Below are 18,663 nucleotides of genomic sequence, written 5' to 3'. Positions count from 1 at the left end.
GTGAAAAGTGACAGACATGCCACAAGGATAAGTTCCTCAGAAACAGAGGGCTAAAACTTTTGAAAGGTGCTCTAGCCCTTCCAAGTCGAAATGAACAGTCAGATATCTGAAAAAAACATACACTTGTCACATCTGATATCTATTTCTTTTCACCTCAAATTGAGGTGTATGTGAAAGAATAAAACATAGATTAGGACAAACTGTGCAACTTCCTAGTTTGTGCAATTTTTTTTTTTTGGCACTAGTGAGTGTATATCTTCAGGGCCAAATGTATCCCCAGTTGAAGTCCACTCACTGTTTGGCCAGCAAAAGGCCACTGAAATCAGGGGAGCTGCAGCCAGAGTGGGTTTATCCTCTCGATGGGCCATTCCAAATTCTTGTATTTATGGGAAAAGCAACCAGGACTCGTAGTAGAGATGATATCTTTTATTAGACCAACAAGATTTTTGCAAAATATTCTTTGTGTGTGTTTATGGTACAGTTTAATGTGACGGACATCATTTTGTCCACTTGCTTATTACTTTCCTTAGAAATTATGGGAAGAACTGGGTCACTTTGGGACGGGCTTTCCTTTCATGTATAGCGGTGTACCGGGCAGTGGATTTCCAGTGTTGTAACGTTGGGGAGGAGAGATGAGCATTTCGTGCTCCCCTTGAAGTCACATGGCGGGATGAGGTCTATTGTGGGAAAACAGAGCTGACTCCTGGAAAAATAAAGATGTTGTTACAACTTATCCCTTGAATACTGCGTTGTTGAAATTGCGTTTGTCTGTACTGTGCTAATATTTATGTGGAACGAGACATCTCTGAGGACTCCTAGCTCTGTTGCAGTTAATGGGAGACTTGCACTCTGAAAAGGAGGTAGTTACTACTGATTAAGCAGAGATGGTGTCCAAACCCTGCCATTAATAATCTTGGCAACTGCTGGCCGTGACAGAGCTGACTGTCTGGAGATTTTCCAACTGATGAATCTTTGTTGCTCCCAGTTCTTTAATTGCAGTTAATTTCATTACGTACACAGTTCTTATATTTGAATGTCATCACTAGCACGCAGCAATTTGAGGTGTGATTCTGCAGTGCTTGTATCCCTCTCTGACTGGGGAAACCGATGGATTCTCAAACTGGGTCTATTTTATGTCTCCTTGTTTCGAATCCCTTGTAGCTTTAGCAAAGGGGTTATGGACTGGACTTCATTAGAAAATTCATAACCACTTAGCTTTGAAACATGCCCTGTGTGGCTTAGCTGCTGGAGTAGTTTTAAATTCTAAAGAGTCTCTATTTTTGCAATTTGCCATCAGACCCTAGGAAGCATAGTTTTGCTTAGTTTTATACGCTGACTCTATTGGGGAGTGGAACATAAAGCCGCGTTCACTGAGGTGAGAATCCAGTGTGGCCTTTCGTGTTGTCTTCATGCAGTATTTGTTGGGTAAGTATTACATTGTTTAACTTTCTTTGACTGCCTTCTGAGAAAGGGACAGAGTGCACAGAAAACAGGACATGTATGCCTATAGTGGGGATCATAGACACGGCCTTTTAATTACCATATGTGAACCTGCAGTAACTAATTACGGTCCAGCAGAGAAGCATAACAGCAGTTTCCTTTGTGCTTTTACCATACAAAAGTACACCATAAAATCACTGTTATGTACAGTGTATGAGCTATGAGCTTTGGCTATTTTAAGTCTTACTGAGCTGAGACTGAGACTCAGGCAATGCTCAGCACCATACCAGTTTGTAGGCCTGTGCGAAGCGGCTAATATTTGTTTTGGATTCAGCCGGTTTGGGGGACAGTGATTCAATTCGGTGATTTGAATCACTGTCCCTAATTGATTCGGCCGTATCTGAGTTGGAGATTCGGCCGAATCTCCTCCGAATCGAATCAGCACCTGAAACTTTGCACCAGCCTACTAGTTTGACCCACTGGGAAAGCTTAATTAGCAGAGAAAGCCTGGTCTTATGGTTCAAGGGCTGGCATGGGCCTCAGGGATGCTCGGTTCAATTCCTAGCTCTTTCATAGTCTGTGTGACTTTGGGCAAGTCGCTTAATTGTTGTGTACTCCATTATTTCCAGCTACTGACCAAGAATAATAACATTCACTTCCTTTCTAGAGGTGCTGTAAAGACAAGCTCTTTGGAGGAGCTGAGGTAATGCTGAGGGACACGTAAGGTATACTGCGGAGCTAGAAGCCAAGGGCATAGTCTGCATGTCTGTCCCTTAACTCACCAGTGGCTTGTGGGCACGATACTTTCTCTTTTTGCAGCCTGTAAAGGTAATTAATTCTGGATGCTGCGTGTGGAGAGGGTACCATGCAAAACTGGGAGTGATATTAATGCTGGTTGTGCTGCTAACAAGGCCTGCTCATTTTTAAATAATGACTCATTTTCATTGCTTGTTTTGCTTTTTTTTCCCCAGCTATTCTGTAACACAAACTTAGAACAAACCTTCTAAAACACGCTCGCTAATAATTATCCAATAAACAGCTCATTTTGCCTATTATCAAACACAGTCGAACAGAAGCCTCTCATTTAGTGATAATGATTTCTTTTAACTACCTCCCACTAAGGGACAGATAACTCCCCATTGACATTAAGTTCTTAGTTATTTCATATACCATCATTTGTTTTTGTCATGCCCGCAGAAGAAAGCATCCGTACTGCAAAGAGCTCACAATAATTCAAATCCAGAACACGTACGGGTTCTAGATTTAACTGTGCTTTTGTTTCAATGCCTCAATTAGCTTTTATTTTTATCCCCATTTCCTTTCCGTTTTGAAAGTGAAAGAAAACTATCCCTGGTACATGTTTTTCAAGTTGATTTTATTTAAGATGAAGACCCCCGTATTTATTTCAATCATTGGACTGCCTTGAATGCCAATAGAATTTAATATAATTCTTTGTTTTCCTCCTTGTAACACATTATGCTCAATCTGTCTGTATCCACCTATTATTTCCCTGCCATATGCTTATTTGTTTTTTTCAGACAGCGAGTTGCACATTGAAAAAGCATCCATTTAAAGTTCCCCAGTCACTAGTTGGTCTAATGGTCAATCTGCCAGGCTAATCTCAGGTCACAGCTGAGTGTTAATCAAAACCCTATTTGGTGTTTATCAAACTCTGCTTAGATTGTGCCAGCCTGTTGCAAGATCATGTCTGAAAAGACATTTCTGAGCTGGTCATCCAAGCCTGTCATGGCAAAGGGTTTCTTTTCTGTTTTCAGACAGCCACACCGTTGTTCTTTTTAAGGAGACTTTTCAGATAATGCAATTAGCTGAAATAGTGTCTTCATTTTATTAAACTGAGGACGGCCTGTGAATTCGGACAATCCTTCAGTACTTTTGGGAGTCCGTAACGCTGTAAATCTTAGAAGGAAAACACTAACGCTTCACTAAAGCACCGTGCTCCTCCTGAGTGTCTGGGACGGAGAACATCAGCTTTTCACTGCTTTCACGGGACATAGAAGACAAAGGGCTTGTCATTTCTTGTCTCAGCGTCTTACATTTTAGGGCAGGATTCCTTGTCCAAACTTACTGCTACCCGAGGAAAACGGTATCATCATTTCAAAACAGTATTCCTATCAGGAAAGCATTTGGGCACATGCTTAACTTAGAACATGCGTGTAAGTACTTTTCTGCATCAGGGAAAACTTTCTTTTGTACTAAGTACTAAGCCACAAAGGGGACATAAATCATCATATGCAGGGCTCCAGGACCATCCTATAGGTGCAGAGAAAGATGTCTAACAGAGAGCTAAGCTTATTGCTTATTTTACAGCCAGCTTCTGACACCTACTACTCTCACTAACTTGCTACCTTAAGCCATAAGAAGTCCCTTTGAAATCCACGGGAGCACTTATGAGTAAAATGCGACACACTGGATGCATCTACACATGTGCTTTACTGTGGAGTAGATTAATTAGCTCTGCAATAAAGCATCGCCATCTACACGTGCTGCATTAGGGCACAATCAACTAATTAAGTCCGCTTGAGACAGTCCTATCTTACAGCAGAGTAATTAAGTGCTGCGAAATGCACTTGTAGATGGGTGCTAAAGTGTAGGGGGCTGCTTGCCACCCAGTCATGTGGTTCTGCAAGTTCTTCATCCTCGGGCCCCATCTAGCTGCCCAGTGCCACCACCTGGAGCCTGAGGCTGACCCTCCATGCCCTCTGCCAGCCCGAGGCTGCTCTGCACTGGCTCAAATTGCTGCTGTCCTGGGTGCATTTGTAAATGCTATACCCGGGAGCAGTTGACTGTGGCTGAAACGGCTGCTGAGTTTATTGTCATGTTAACTGCGTGTGTAGATGCACCCACTGTGAGGAGTTAATGGTGTACAGGTGTTGAATGGGACTCGCAAGGTATTTTTCTTTCATATTTTAGCCATTGTTTGCCTTCGTCCGTATCTGTCTTCATGCACAGGTGCTTTTGTTCTGCCAAGCCCCAAAGGAGTGCTAGTGCAAGAACTACCTGTGTGAAGGGCTCTAGAGTACAGGCAGCTCATGGTACGTGTCCTCCGTTCCAGCCTGTCTTTTCTAAACCTCTCTGCGAGTCTGGAGTTCAGGCGCCAAGCACTACTTGTCTGTCTCGGCCAGTCATATTTTGACATCAAGCATACTTGATCTGGGGCTGGTAGTTTGCTTCAAACATTGTTCCTGGGAATGAGTCTGGCAGCTGGGAAACTGCAGAAGAAAGTGCACAAACAGTGATTCTTGTTTTCTGTCTTCAAAACCGATCTGTTGTACTATTCCTGCTGGCTGTTTTGAAGAGTTTTGACTTTGAAGCCAGGGAGAAATCATTATCCAAGTCGCATTCATTTAAAGCTGAAGCCAGTGGTCTCATAAGTGATCACTCAGCTTAGCCTGTGTGAACCTTCCACATGGATGGGCTTGGGCTTAATATGCATCAAGGAAGGCAATGATTTAAATAGGAAATTCTGTACTTTAGTGGATACATGCAGCATAGTAAGTGTGATTAGGCCTTAGCACTCGTGCCAGTTGCTTATAAACCACAGCTCTTTCTTTTTTCTCTTGACCTCCTTTAGTTTGTGCCCTGCCCTGCTGTCATCTTATTCTTGTTTTCGTTGCTGTGCTATCATTTTCTCTTTTTCTTTTGTACAGAGTCATACAGCTTAAACTCAGATGTGGAACTGGCTTGACGTCCTTTTGTTAAGAATAACAAGCCACGTTTGTCTAATATTTGTAAATGTATGCATCCAGTCTTTATGCTCAGCTCCCAGATAGCTTTTTTTCCCCCTCTTTAGATCCATGAATGCTTTACACAGGAATGCAAATATCAGCATCTTCTTTTTACATAGAAACAGAGTCACGGAGAGCTGGAGTGGTTTGTCCAGAGTCAAATCAGTGGGAGAGTGGAGCCCAGACCCACCCCGTGTAAAGTGTGTAGTGTATGAATGTGAAGTGTGCATCCATGCTGTGCGGGGGACAACCCTGGGGAAGGATGTGCATGTAACAGGCAGTCACTCTGATGGTCTTTCTGGGGCAGCGCTTGCTTTGACTCGGGAACTGGCTTGTGTTTAAGCCGAGTACTCGCCACTCATCTTAAGGAGAAAAACATGCTCCATCCTATGAAGACTGCTCAGTTTTTATACCTGATTTGTGGAATTTCTAGCTAGGCTGCCTTCATGCAATGTAAGTAATAATTCACCGGCCTGTCTAGGAGCTTCTGTCACGGGGGCATCCCTCACTTTCTGTGCGGCGTTGTTATAGATGCTGTGAAATGGCTGTCATGTTTCGCTCCAGAAGCAGGTGTTGGGTTGTTTTTTTAGCAGAGTTGGGTTTATAAAGTGCCACGGATCATTTTGGAGAACCCTATAATAAATAATACTTGGTAGGGCTTAAAACCTTTAAAACAACACATGTCAATAGAGGATGAGTTCTCAGAGCACTTCAGAGCATAAGAAATGCTATCCTGGGTCAGACTAGCAGTCGAACTAGCCCAGTATCCTGTCTCTCAGCTTGGGCATACTCTGTGCCTCTGCAGCCTCCTGTGGTAATGAGCTACACACATTAACTATGCATAAAAATGCATAAAATCACTTTCTTTTGTTCACTCCTAACCTATTTGCTGCTGTTTTCAGGGCTCCACCCCTGCAGTCGTAATATTTTGGGACTTGGTGCATAACAGTTCCCTGTTTGCTTTGTCCAAACCCTTCATGATTTTATAGACCTGTCTCTCAAGATGGTAGAAAGTAGAAGCTAAAGAAGAGAGTATTTAGGTAGGGCAAATCCTCTCCTCTCCAGCTTCCAGCATCCAGAGGCCTTTGGAGTCCTAATCTTGTAGCTGTACTGTTAAGTGTCATGTTTAATGCCCACTGATAGACTTATCCTCCATTAATTGGTCCAGTCCCCTTTTGGATCCTGTTAAATTATCACCCTTGTGATGCAGCTGCATCTGAGTGTTTTACTGATGGGGAAACTTCAGGCACACAGATGTTAAGTGATCTGTCGAGGTGCATTTAAAGAACCAGTTTCAGAGGCAGGGTTGGAGTGTAGTTCTTGAATGTCAGTACTGTGCCCTAGGACTACAAAAAGGCACTGCCTCTAAATGCAGACTGATCATCATTAAGGTCACCAATCTAGCTGGAAAATATATAGCTTCTGAGATTTAAGTGGAGAGGTTCAGTACTAGAGGTTAAAGCAACACTTGATTTGAGTGGACAGTCAGGGCAGAGGGTAAAGCGGAAGGTATGTGGGATGTGGTAATGTTAATTCAGTGCAGCATCACTTAAGTGGCACGGAGAGATTTATAGGCGCCTTTTTGAAACGGAAAAACAGGAATGATGGATGAGGCAAGTCAGTGACAACTGGCGAAATCACACTTGTGTGTCACAGTCTGTCCAGGGGTGTAGGTTGTAGCCGTGTTGGTCGAAGGACATAGGCAGACAAGGTTCTTTGGGTAAGGCCGATATCTTTTATTAGACCAAGTCAAACAGTTGGAAAAATTCTTTGCAAGCTTTCGGATGCATTAAATACCATTTGTCAGGCAGAGGAACCATTTGAAGTTGGTGTGTGCTCTTCCTGGATGGAGTAGTAAAGCAGCTAGTACGTATGCAAGAAAGCCAGTCTGTCTAGGACTTCCCCTTACTACAGCCTGCCCATTTCCCAGTTGCAGGTCAGGGGTGCGATGGGTGGCCACGTCCACCCTCCTGCAATAACCTGTTCAGGAAAGTAGCTGAAGAATTGGACCACGTTACATACATCTCAGGTAGGGGGAAGAGCTCAGTCATTTTAGCTCGACAGTTTTATCCAGCATAACTCAGAAGCTACCGAGAAAACCCTTGAGCTTTTGGAGAGCTGTAAGAAAGCAGTTGGTTTAATTTATGAGAAGACCTATTTAAAAACATGCAAGGAAAACAAAAGGGAAGAGACAACAGAGAATAAATAAATGAGGAAGGGGAGGCTGAATTATGGGTGCTGCTACAGTAACACTGAGGGGCTCCAGTTGAAGCAGGGGCCCTGGTGTGCCAGATGCTGCACAAGTACTACACAAGAGCTAGGGCGTTTCTACGTTGTCCGCATGCAGTGATGCTCTTGTGGAGGCTGCCTCTCCCCCTTGCTCCTGCTCTGTGCATGCCAAATCCTGAATGGGGTAATAGAGCCTCCTACATGCATGCCCCAGTGCCACGTGTTGAGCATCTGTCTCCGGGGTGCTTATTGGGATGGGCTCAGACACCTCCATCACGTCACTGAGTAAGGGGGTTGAGGGTGCTTCTATGCTTGGTAGGGGAGCTGTGTGGACAGTGGTTGCTGACAGACATTCATTGAAAGGTGCAATGGGATCTGATCCCCAAGCGCAACAATTGCACCTCCTGTCACGCCACACATGCATGGTAGGATGCGCAGTTTTGGGGATCAGATCCCAATTGCATCCTATTTGCAGGGAGGACCTGGGGTCATGACCGTGATCCTGGCCTGTCCTTGAACTGGCAAGTTGAAAAATAGGCACCAGACAACCAGCTAGATCAGGACCATGCTGGGGCTCTGACTGGCACCAGTGTGGTCGTTGATGTTTGGCTGATTGTCAGATGGTGGGGACTGCACAAAGGCCGGCTGGAGCCCTGTTGCAGTCCTAACCCTGCCACCTATTCAATTTAAGGCGCGATGGAAACTAGCCACAAACATTTTTGCGGCTGGTTTCCCTTTTTGTGGAACCATTAATTCCCTAAGCATGTGGCTAGGCTACCACTTAAGAACAAGATCAACACATTAATCATGTTTTAAGTGTAAATCTAAGTGCCAGGTGCCAGTGTGCCTTCAGTCTCCGCCACTTGATAGACAACGCATGGAGGAGAAACAGAGGCTCAAGGGGGTGAAGTCAGGTGCTCAAGCTCCCACTTCAGGTCAGGGGCAGTACTAAGGATAGAGGAGTGATACAGTCCCATGGACTAGCCACTTAATATTGCTTCCTCTGCATAGAGAAGTATGGGGTGATACAGGCATAAGATGTAGCTATGTTGTATAGGCAGAGAAGTGTAGGAATAATATCCCTATTACACATATATAAAAATATACCATATGTTTGCAGGGAAGGAATATTTGAGATGGCAGAACAGGAGCCAACCCCCCTCCCCCCGAGTTTTCAGCACTGCTGATCCTGATCCAAATGTTGTGATTCAGACCCATCTGGGATGCTTATTTACAGAGCAATGTAAATGTATCTGTCTTCGGGTTTTATACTGCCCCTCATTACCATAGAGTCGGAGCCCCTTTCATGAAATGTCAATGACAAGCACAAAGTCCCAAGTGGATTTTGTGGCACCGCCGGTCTTCGGGATTGTGTTTTGGCTTTTTCAGATTTTGGAACGCACTTGATTTGTGCTCAAAAAGGTATCGGAAGACAAAAATCCTTGCCCTGAGAAGCTTAACTCCTCACTCAGCCAAATGCAATATAAGGGATAACAACTCAGTGTGGCAGAAGTGGTGGAGATGGCTGGGGAGTCAAATCTTTGGGAAGGAAAAGAAGGTAGGATTTGGAGGAGGAGACGGCAGGTTCCTCGGTTCACAAAGGCTGCGAGTCCTTTGTACGTGCCGGGGCAACCCCTAAGGAGTTAATGCAAAGGCTGTGTGCGTTCCACTTTACTTTTTTGCTGCTGTATGTGAAGATGATTAATAATTCTGCAGAATGATTGCCTTGGTTTTTAATATCCCCCAGTGATGAGTCTCCAAAGAAATAGTCTGTTGTTTTTTTATGTTGTTATAATAACAGTTTTTGACTCACTATATGAAGTCTGTTAAATTATGCATGAGATGTGCATTTTGCCCAGTTTGAACTGTCCACACTAATGGAAACACTAATGCTAGATGAACAGTATCTTGTAACTAATGCAATTCTTAACTGGCAAGCAATACACTATCAGTATCAAAATGCAATAAACCTTTAATAGAACACACAGAGTGTAATGTAAAAAAGAAAAAAAAAACAACCCAAGAGTGGGAGATTGCATTGTGATGAAAAACAAATAACTACAGACCCCTCTTGGACAAGTGAACAATTAATATGAACAACCAAGTCCTAATTTGTTTGATTAATGGATGCATAACTATCAGACTGTAATGTAGAGCGAGGTGATGCTTGTCTGGCTTGAACTATGGTACGGTGCCAAGAAACGAAACCTCAAAATCTCCTAGTCTGAGATCAAGCAGGAGAAGGGATCTGACTGAGCCCTGGAGACCTCAGTACTCAAAGAAGTTTATTTATATGCCATACAAAACATTTTTTTTTCAGGCTTCTTGGGATTTTTCTGGCTCAGCCCATATGGTGAACAGCAGCCTTTCATTTATGAACAACAACAACGAAAAAAAAAAGGATTCCAATGCTCAGAAGCATATTGGACAGAGAGTGTAGGGTAGAGAGCCCAATATGGTGTTAAACAGCTGTCTAGATTTCTGTTTATACCAGGATGACAAGTCTAAGAGCAGTTTTGCATTTTCCTATAGCCTTGTTCCATGTCTGGGTTTCCACGTATGCAACTTGAACTCTGTCGTGTATTTTGACAGTGCCCATTATTTTCCTCTGCTCTGTGCTTGTGAATCTTTCAAGACTGGGTATTTATCTTGGCTTCTGCACTTGCATACATGACATTTGAGGTCTCTGCTGGAGACTGGTTGTGATGCTTGTGCAGTGCCACTCAGCACACAGTATCTCCTGGGCTTCCTACAAAAGCAGGCCTGGGAACTCTCAATATGTACGAAGGCCCAAGTTTTCCCTTTGCCTCACATGGGTAGCACATGGGAGTGCGGGGAGCAGCATATCAGGAGCTGGAGCAGCTGTCTCAACCCTCTGTGCACCATAAAGCATTTCTCCGTGCTGCCCTGGAGAGGATCTCAGGAACGAATGGGGATAGGTAGGGTTGGAGAACCTGGTGAAATAAGGATTCTTTTTCAAGATGCATCAAAAGTGCTGTTGAGGCTTTTGTACCCCATGGCTTGGATTAAGTATCACAAGTAGCTATGCCACCCAGGGGACTATTTCTTCTTCCTTTGCCCCTATGTTGATCCCCAGCACCTCCTTGCATCACTTAGGACTGTTTTTGAGAGCACAGTTTGGTCCTTCATGAATACGTGCAGCCTGAGAACTTAGGGTTTGCCTCTGCTCCCATTAAAGTGACCAGGATCAGTAGGAGTAGGACTGAGTTTTTATTTGCAGAATAGGCGGATGCCCCAAATGCACTAGGTGCTTCTCGGCCAACGCCCCAGGTTCCCGCCCTCCATGTCCATGATGACGTGGTTTCGTTCTCCCTTTGAAGCTATTGCTCATGAGGCACTGAGCCCTCTGCAGACTTATAGGCAGACCTACCCTCCAGTGGTAGTATCCTCCTCAGAAAACCCCCAGTGCTTCTTGGGGCCCATTGCTCTTCTGCCTTAGTGATTCCTAATAGCTTGCATTTCGCCTCCTGCTTTTTCGGCATGTATAAGCAATGACCAAAGGGGTTACGGGCAAGACACGAACTGTGGTGTTTTCAGCTGATGACACCTAGTTCTGATTCATTCTTTCTTTGTGAGGTTTCTGTATGATGAGAAAGAAGAAATGGAGAGATTTTCAGTGGTTGTCAGTGATGCCAGCTGTATCACACAGCAGTTCTACAGCGGCAGCTTTTAAACAGCTTGATGATTCACTCTTTGGCTGGACAGATTAATGCTGAGGCCTTTGAAAATGGAGACAGGTAGAGCAAAATAAAGGGAGGAACAAAAGACATCTTTGCCCCAGGTTAGGGAAAAAATAGCCTACAAAAAATAACTAAAAAGACATTTTTAAAATAGTGATCATTAGGTTTGATGCATTATCTTCAGTCTCTTCTTAGCCCTCAGTTTTCCTTCCTTTTTCCCTTTCTTTTAACCAACACTTATTTTTAAGTACTACGAAATTAAAGGAATCCTTGATATTCTACCCAAAGATAATTATCCGTGCCTAACTTTGACCCCAGGATGGCATTTGGATTTTAAAACCTTTTGAGAATGTGCTGTGGACTTCATTGAACTAGAGTGAAAATCATATGTGCAAGGAAATGCTTTAACTCACTTTAGGCAGTAATTTTGGGGGTGTAGAGAAGCCTTTTGATTGGATGGTAAAATAAGAAATTTGAAAGTTACACTGTTGAAAGTTATATTGAGTGTGTATGTGTGTGAAAGGAAAACGATGAAAATTGAGCGATAACTATGATTTTTAGTGCTTTAGTCAAAGGTAAAGTGATTCTTCCTGACAGCAAATTTGGATAGAAAGCAAAATTGCCAGTCCCAAGCATTTATGATTGGGAACCAAACATGATTTATGAACCAAAAAGAAGCATGAGATTAGCTGTAAATACATAGAATAACAATAATAAAATAAATAAAAAAATAATAAGTGAGGGTACTTTTTATTTGTCTTCTGGCTTTAAGAGCGTTGTAAGATCCCCATTCTCAGGCTTTCTTCTGGAACGGTGAAGGCTAGAAACTCTCTTTTCTCTGCACCCCAAATGAAAGCTAAACTTGTCATATATCAGTCTGACTCCTGGACTAGGGGCTGTTAGAAAAGCATTGGATATCATGAAGTTCCCGACAAAACTGAGACAGCTCAGTTGTGGCAACGTGGCAGTATGTTTTTTTAGTTCTGTTCCCTTTTCATCTCATGCTAACTTACACAAACATTGACTCTTGCACTTTGTATTTCGGAAGTTTTAAATTTGACCTGGTAATTTTATAAATCCAACGCATGAAAAGTGCATTTCATATGCTATGAAGCAGTATCAAGAGTTAGAAGGGGCTGCTTTAGCACATTTCCCCATGCCTATGGATGGGTTTCAAACTTAGACTTCCATTCATTTTTTTTTTCCTTCCAAACAGCTGTTCTCTTTATAATGGGCCAAACTAAGTTGAGGGGCAAGGTGATTTTTGTTTGAACCAGAAAGATGGTGTGGGGCTTAGGAAGCTAGTTTGTTTGATTCCTTGATGGTGTGCGAAGTTGCTGGTTATGGAGGAGGTTTCCCCACACATCCCTCATGCTGGAGAAGGGGCACAGACATAACCCCTAGAGCCTGCAACAGTTAGCCAGCAGGGAATTTCTCTAGAGCAAGAGACTCCTGTGTGGGTGCATGGTAGCTGGGTTCCTGCCATTTCCCACCAGCTGCAGGGTACAAATGTCTAGCCAACAGTATCTGAAGACCTCTGAGCTTTGGGATGTTCAAAATGCGATGTTCACAGACTTTCAGTGACACTTGGAAGGTTTTTGAATGTCTAACTCCTACTGGTTATCCTACTGTCCTGATGGCTTAAATCATTTTTATAAATAGAAAACAGGACCCTAATTTGGTGAGGTTCTGTGAAAAGCCCACCTCTAAATTTAGTCATCTGATTACTCAAAGGAGAAAAATTAAAATGCTTTGCTGGACTGGGTCCTAAATTTGAAAATGTGGGACTAGAAGGCTGACTGTATTAGCAGCATAATGTGGTTACTAAAAATCCCCCTTTACAAAGGCAAGTACATAAAACATTATGCCCATTTTATGGGTCATTAAACACAGAACAAACAGAAGTAGCTCCTGTCCTCACAATATCACCTTGTTGAGGTTGTAAAAAACAAAATGCCAAATGGAGATTGCAAAGGTCTCACTGGGCGCGTCTATGCATTGCCCTACAGCAATGCTGTTACTGCGCCGCGCTTTAGTAGTTTCTTTTGGAAGTACTACAGCACGGCGCAGTAACCACCCATACTGCAGCATGCGCATGGCACACGGCTATTTTTTGCCACTGCAGGTGGGGAGCACGCTGCTATGGCAAAGTAGCTGCCAGTCACATGTAGACCCATGTGATAGCTACGGTGATGTAGGGTGACATGTAAGCACGCACCCTGAGAGAGAGACTGACATTCAAGGAAGAAGATGGTATTCCCTTTTCTGTTTCCGGAGTGCCTCACCAATTAATTGTGTGACGAACTCCTTGGGTAGAGGTGATGTCTTTTATTAGACCAACTGAATAGTTGCAAAAAACCTTTTTTGCAACTCTTCATTTGGCCTAATAAAAGACATTGCCTCTACCCAAAGAGTTCGTCTGCCTTTGTGCTTAGACCAGTACGGCTACAACCTAGATCACCGATTGTGTGTGCACTTATTAGTCCAGCTGCATCCTTTCAGAGCTCCTGAAGTAAATAAAAAGTGGTACAGTTATAGTTTGGGCAATGAATGTAACAGCAGCAAATAAGTAGTACGAACCAGTTTCCCTTGAGTACATGGTCCTGAGTTTGGAGGACTGCAAGTTCATGCTAGTCAGGGTTTTATGAAAACCTTTTTGCTCATATATAACTATCAGCTGGCTCTCTCTCATTAATCACCAGCTTTATACAGTATTCAAAACCACTGACATTTTCATTTGAGGGCAAAATGTGACACAAACCATTACAAATCCAGTGGTGGAGTTTAAAAAAATGCTATTCATGGCTTAGATTGGAACCAGCCCTGTTAGACTATGGACACAAAAACCCCTCTTTTATTTTCTCTTCCGAAAAGGTAAGAAAAACAAGTGGAAAGTGTTTTGAAAGAGGAAGAACTGAATAAAGCAAGTGGTATACACATGCAGTAAGGCTGATTTGACACGCTATAATTATAGCACATCAGAGCATGCCTGATTAATTGAGTCTGCTGGAGCGTGGTAATTACTGCGCTCCAGCAGACTCCAGTGTCTTGTGTATCAGTGTCCCCGTGCTGAGAAATGGCAGCAGGGGTGCTTTAACTGAAGCTCGTTCAATGAGCTTTAGTTAAAGCAGCCCCGCCACCACTTTTCAGTGCAGGGACGCTCATACATGAGATGCTCCTGGCGCTTTAATTACAGTGGCTCTTCGAGCTGCTCTAATTAAAGTGCCCTCCACCCCCTGCCACTCCCAGAGCATGTGTATAAATGGCCTTAAATACCAAAATGCTACACTTTTGAGAGACAGACAGCAGAAGTCACTATTAGGGGTTCCAGTGGTGTTTCCATAAAACATCAGTGGACAGGCCCTGGGTTTGAATATATTTTGAACTACTCATTTTATTGACAGGCTGTCATAGCTGTGAAAGGGAAAAACACAGGGTCATTAATAACAGCAGCAAACCTAAATAAATTGCTGCCAGGCTGTAGGTCAATACCAGTCATTTGGTACTCACATTAGGTTCTTGTAAGGACAGAGAAGGGCAATGAAATTCAGAATGACTTGGTAAAAGTAGGAGAGCAGGTAGATAAAGTGACTTTCATAGCTCATTGTAGAGATATATGGAATGTGAGTTATTTGTTGTTTATAGCATCCCTTGGAGTCGCAGGCACCACACAATATATTTGAAAAGACTAGATTCTTGTCCCCAAGGGCTTACACTCCATCGTTGGCATGATATAATGAAGGAGGGGGGCAAGTGCAACTAAACAGTAGGGTATGGGTCTGAGGGAAGGGAAGGGACAATCGGGGTGTAAGATTAATGTGGACAGGGCAGGAGGACAGGAAGATCATAAATTTCCAGGGAAAAGATGTAATCATCATGGTGAAGCAGGTTCACAAAGTTTTGTTGGTTCATTTCTTGCTGGCTTCAGAGTGATAGGTCCTCCTGAAGGTTGTAGGCAGGCTTGGATACAGGACTTGCACATTAGTTCAATTACTGTAATGTGTATTGCTGTCAAAACCAGGATTCAAGCATAGGATTTCATAATTCCCAGCTCAATGCCCTAGGCAGTAAACAGATAAAAGAAGACCGAGAGAGAAGTTTCAGGGATCTGAAGTAACAAATCATGAGATGAGAAATGTAGACCTCTAACTACATTGTCAAAGGATCTTTGGTTGGAAGAACCATTTGTAGACTGGTTCTTGCAGAAGGGACCTAGTGATTTAAGACCAATAACTTGTGGTTCTTGTGGTTTAAACCAAGAACCAGTTTTTTTTTTTAAGACTCCATGTGCTGGAGAACTTAGTCTTCTCATGCCTTTGTAATTTCTTTCAATGATTGATTAGGCTCCCTCTCAACCTCCCCCATTTTAGACAAAGAGGGGTTGTAAAAGGGAGCTTTTCTAAGTGTGAAATGGTCATCATGCTAGCTCAGTTTTTACAGCTGGTTTTGCTGCATCTGATAACCATCTATTTTTAGTAAAACATCTAAAAATGACAAACTAGTTCATCAAATATCAAGGACATTTTCCTGAGTTCTTATACACAGTCCAGACCCATCCTGGGTTCTCTCAGCACTTCTGGAATTATGTCTCATTTGTTACGCTACATTTTTGGCTGTAAATAGCAGATGTGTATAGTGGCTTTTTTTTTTTTTTTGGTTAAATTCTGGGATTTGCTTCTTGGAGAAAAATAATTAACACTGGCAGGAGTTTGATTGCATTAATTCACAGAAAGAAACACCCAAATGATAAATCCATAGTGGGAGAACTGCCCATATGTTACAGATTGGCTTAACATGGATGAGGCTTTAAATAAACTAAGGCTGAAAAACAAAAACCTTATCAGCTTTATTAGTGTTGAACTCTGTGGCTTCCACCGGGGCTGACACACTTAATTAAAGATGCTCTGGTCTAATTAGGTTGCACATCAAATATACAAATACAAGCTTTTTTTTTTTTTCCTTTAAAAAAAAAGACCTCTCTGAGCTTCAGTTGCCAATGAAGTGAGTATTTGTTTTATTCACGTAGTCTTCATGTAGAGAAAAATGTTGTTAGGTGAGATAATGCAAAAAAAATAAAAAATAAAATAAAAAAAATATCCAGGCACTGTAGCATGTAGAATACTGCTTTTAATGAAGGATGCTGCTACCTTCAATCTATATATATCTGAAGAAGTCAGCTATGATCTAAAAAGGAAGAAGGCCTGGCTTTGTTTTTTTTAATCATTATCTGACATTATCTGACTAGCTTAATTTTATCGGGGACTAGCTCATGAGGAAATCCATTGCATGCAAGTGATTTGCTATCTGTGGGATTGATTCTTTAGCTATTCACTGGGCCCGATCCAGCCTCTGTTGAGGTCAGTGGAAGGACTGCCAGGCCCAGAAGTCAATGGGAGTTGTGCCTGTTGAATGTCTAGGAAATAAATGATCAATTATAATGGATGGAAATGTGACACTGGAACCTTTTGCTTGCATGTAGTCCTATCCCCTACATCAGTCATCCTGAACCAGGGTACTTTGAGATCCTTTCAGGGGTGTCCTAGGGTCCCACACAATGTTAGTACTGTTAGGACTGCAAACATGATTCATGAGAGAAACCCTGAGATTTCAAATAGGAATCCAGGGTGTTAAAAATATTCAGACTTAATTGTTGTCTTCTGGCAGCTGTGAAACAGAAGAACAGCTGCATTATTTTCTTGTAATAAAAAGATAAGTGAAAGCTAAGAGCTGGGACTTTCCAAGGCGTGCCTTGAGTCTAGCAAGGTTGAGAACCACTGCCCTACAGCATGCATTGCATCTGAATCTTTTTGCTGTTGAACATTAGTGCATGAACAAGGATCTGCCATCCCTTTATAGCCTAGGTGGCTTGCTGTATGCCATCTGTGTTGTTAAATCTTATGCATTTTCTCCTCTCTAAGTACTGTTTGAGGTAGGGATTCTTTCAGTTGATCCCTTGTAGGGCCTGAAACCTTTCCTTCAGTTCAGTTAAAAATTGTTGTGGTAGTGCTCTCGGGGGGTTTCCTTATTCTAAATTTGTTTTTCTTAACTTTGATTTTCAGTTTTGCCGCACAGTCATGGTCATTACTGACATCAGCTCCCCTGCCTGGTCTGCTTTCCTGGAGAGTTAGTTGATCCATGCTTCTCTCTACTACACAGACAGGTATGTTGAACATCAGTTTGACTCCCAGCAATTTCATCTGGGGACTTCCAAGTCAGAAAGCACTGAATTCTTCCAAGTCTATTACTTACCAGGTCAGACAGAGTAATTACAGGGTAATTAGAGATCAGTCAAACGTGTATTGGCCAGGGACAAGTACTGGATGAGTTTCTAAGCCATTTTCTTATTGTAAAATATAAATAGGGAGACAACTTGTTGAAAGTCACCAAAGGTTTTTAGGTGCTGGCTTTTGGGAGACCAAATATAAAATGTCTGGGGTAAAATCCTGACCCTATTTAAGGACAAACTCTTTCTTCATTTTTGAAGGCGTTGCACTTCTGACTTGAAAAGCAGGTCTTGTCTGGACAGCACTTGTGGAAGAAGCCGGACTCCTAATATTATGTGTTTGGCCCTAAAGATCAGTTTTTGACCTTCCTTCTGCTCTCGTATACCCTGGTTTTGTTTTGGTGGAATTCCATCGCTTTCCGGGCCATTGCTCCAGATCAAAATATCCTCAAATGAGGTCAGAATCAGGCCAATTCTTCCCTTACCCCCTGCTCAACAATCACACCTGTTGGGATACGTTGTCAATTGTTTTTATATACTGTCAGGAAAAACTGTCACCACCTTAATTTTTCTCTGACTGAACACAGAAACACTTGCCCCGTGCAGTCTGACCTTTCAGAATTAGATTTTGGGCGAGAATTTTGGAAGCGGTTACTACTTGCTTGGACGAGTGGGAGAATGGCAAGAGCGATTTTGTGCTAAATGAAACGCAGTGATCAGTACCCCGGGTTATTTTTAGCTTAGTTTCTTGCTTTGTTCACTGCACAAGCGTGTGCTTGTCCTCGCGTGTTTGTCCGTGTTCATACGCACAGGAGTTCAGTGCCGTGCCAGGGCTGAAGAGCGGGATGCAGTCACCTGGGTCAATTGAATGATCCACTGACATAGAGGCAAATGTCGTGTAGCATGTGAATTAAGTGTATAGTTCATTTTGGCTGAACAAATGCAGAGCTCTGCAACAGCTCCCTCAGCTGGCCTGAAGTTGTCTGCCTCATACTCAACACTTGGAGGATGCAAACGTGCATTTACCTGCACGTTGGCAGACTGAGCAACTTCAGAACGGGCAAATCAGTGCTACAGGGAGGGAGGATCGTCACTGTAACAGAAGCCGTTCCCGTTTGTCTGCTTGAAGAGCTGTCCGCATATGCACATCCTTGCGTTTGACCAGATGCAGTGGCTGTAGCCGATAGCCCAGGAGATGTGCCTGTGTAGTCCGTGGGATTTTCAAAGAGGATTGAGCAGCGTTGTTTGTTTGAAGATGAGCCTTCTCATTTCCCTTCTGCAGTGCCTTGCACTCACAGGCACTCCCAATCTGTAGCATAGCATG

At 43.0% G+C, this 18,663-nt stretch overlaps 1 long non-coding RNA gene across 1 annotated transcript in view; it reads left to right on the top strand.

Annotated features, from left to right (window-relative positions):
• Positions 1 to 18,663, top strand: part of LOC132243463 (uncharacterized) — a 169,861-nt gene that overhangs the window by 60,883 nt on the left and 90,315 nt on the right. Inside the window, exon 2 of the long non-coding RNA XR_009455048.1 lies at positions 17,176 to 17,276. This is a non-coding gene — a long non-coding RNA (uncharacterized LOC132243463). The remainder of the gene's footprint in view (positions 1 to 17,175; positions 17,277 to 18,663) is intronic.

The sequence above is a fragment of the Alligator mississippiensis genome, chromosome 10 (genome assembly GCF_030867095.1).
Source record: "Alligator mississippiensis isolate rAllMis1 chromosome 10, rAllMis1, whole genome shotgun sequence".
Lineage (NCBI taxonomy): Eukaryota > Metazoa > Chordata > Crocodylia > Alligatoridae > Alligator > Alligator mississippiensis.
Note: the sequence above shows the minus strand (reverse complement) of the source record. Positions and strands in the feature narration are given on the sequence as shown.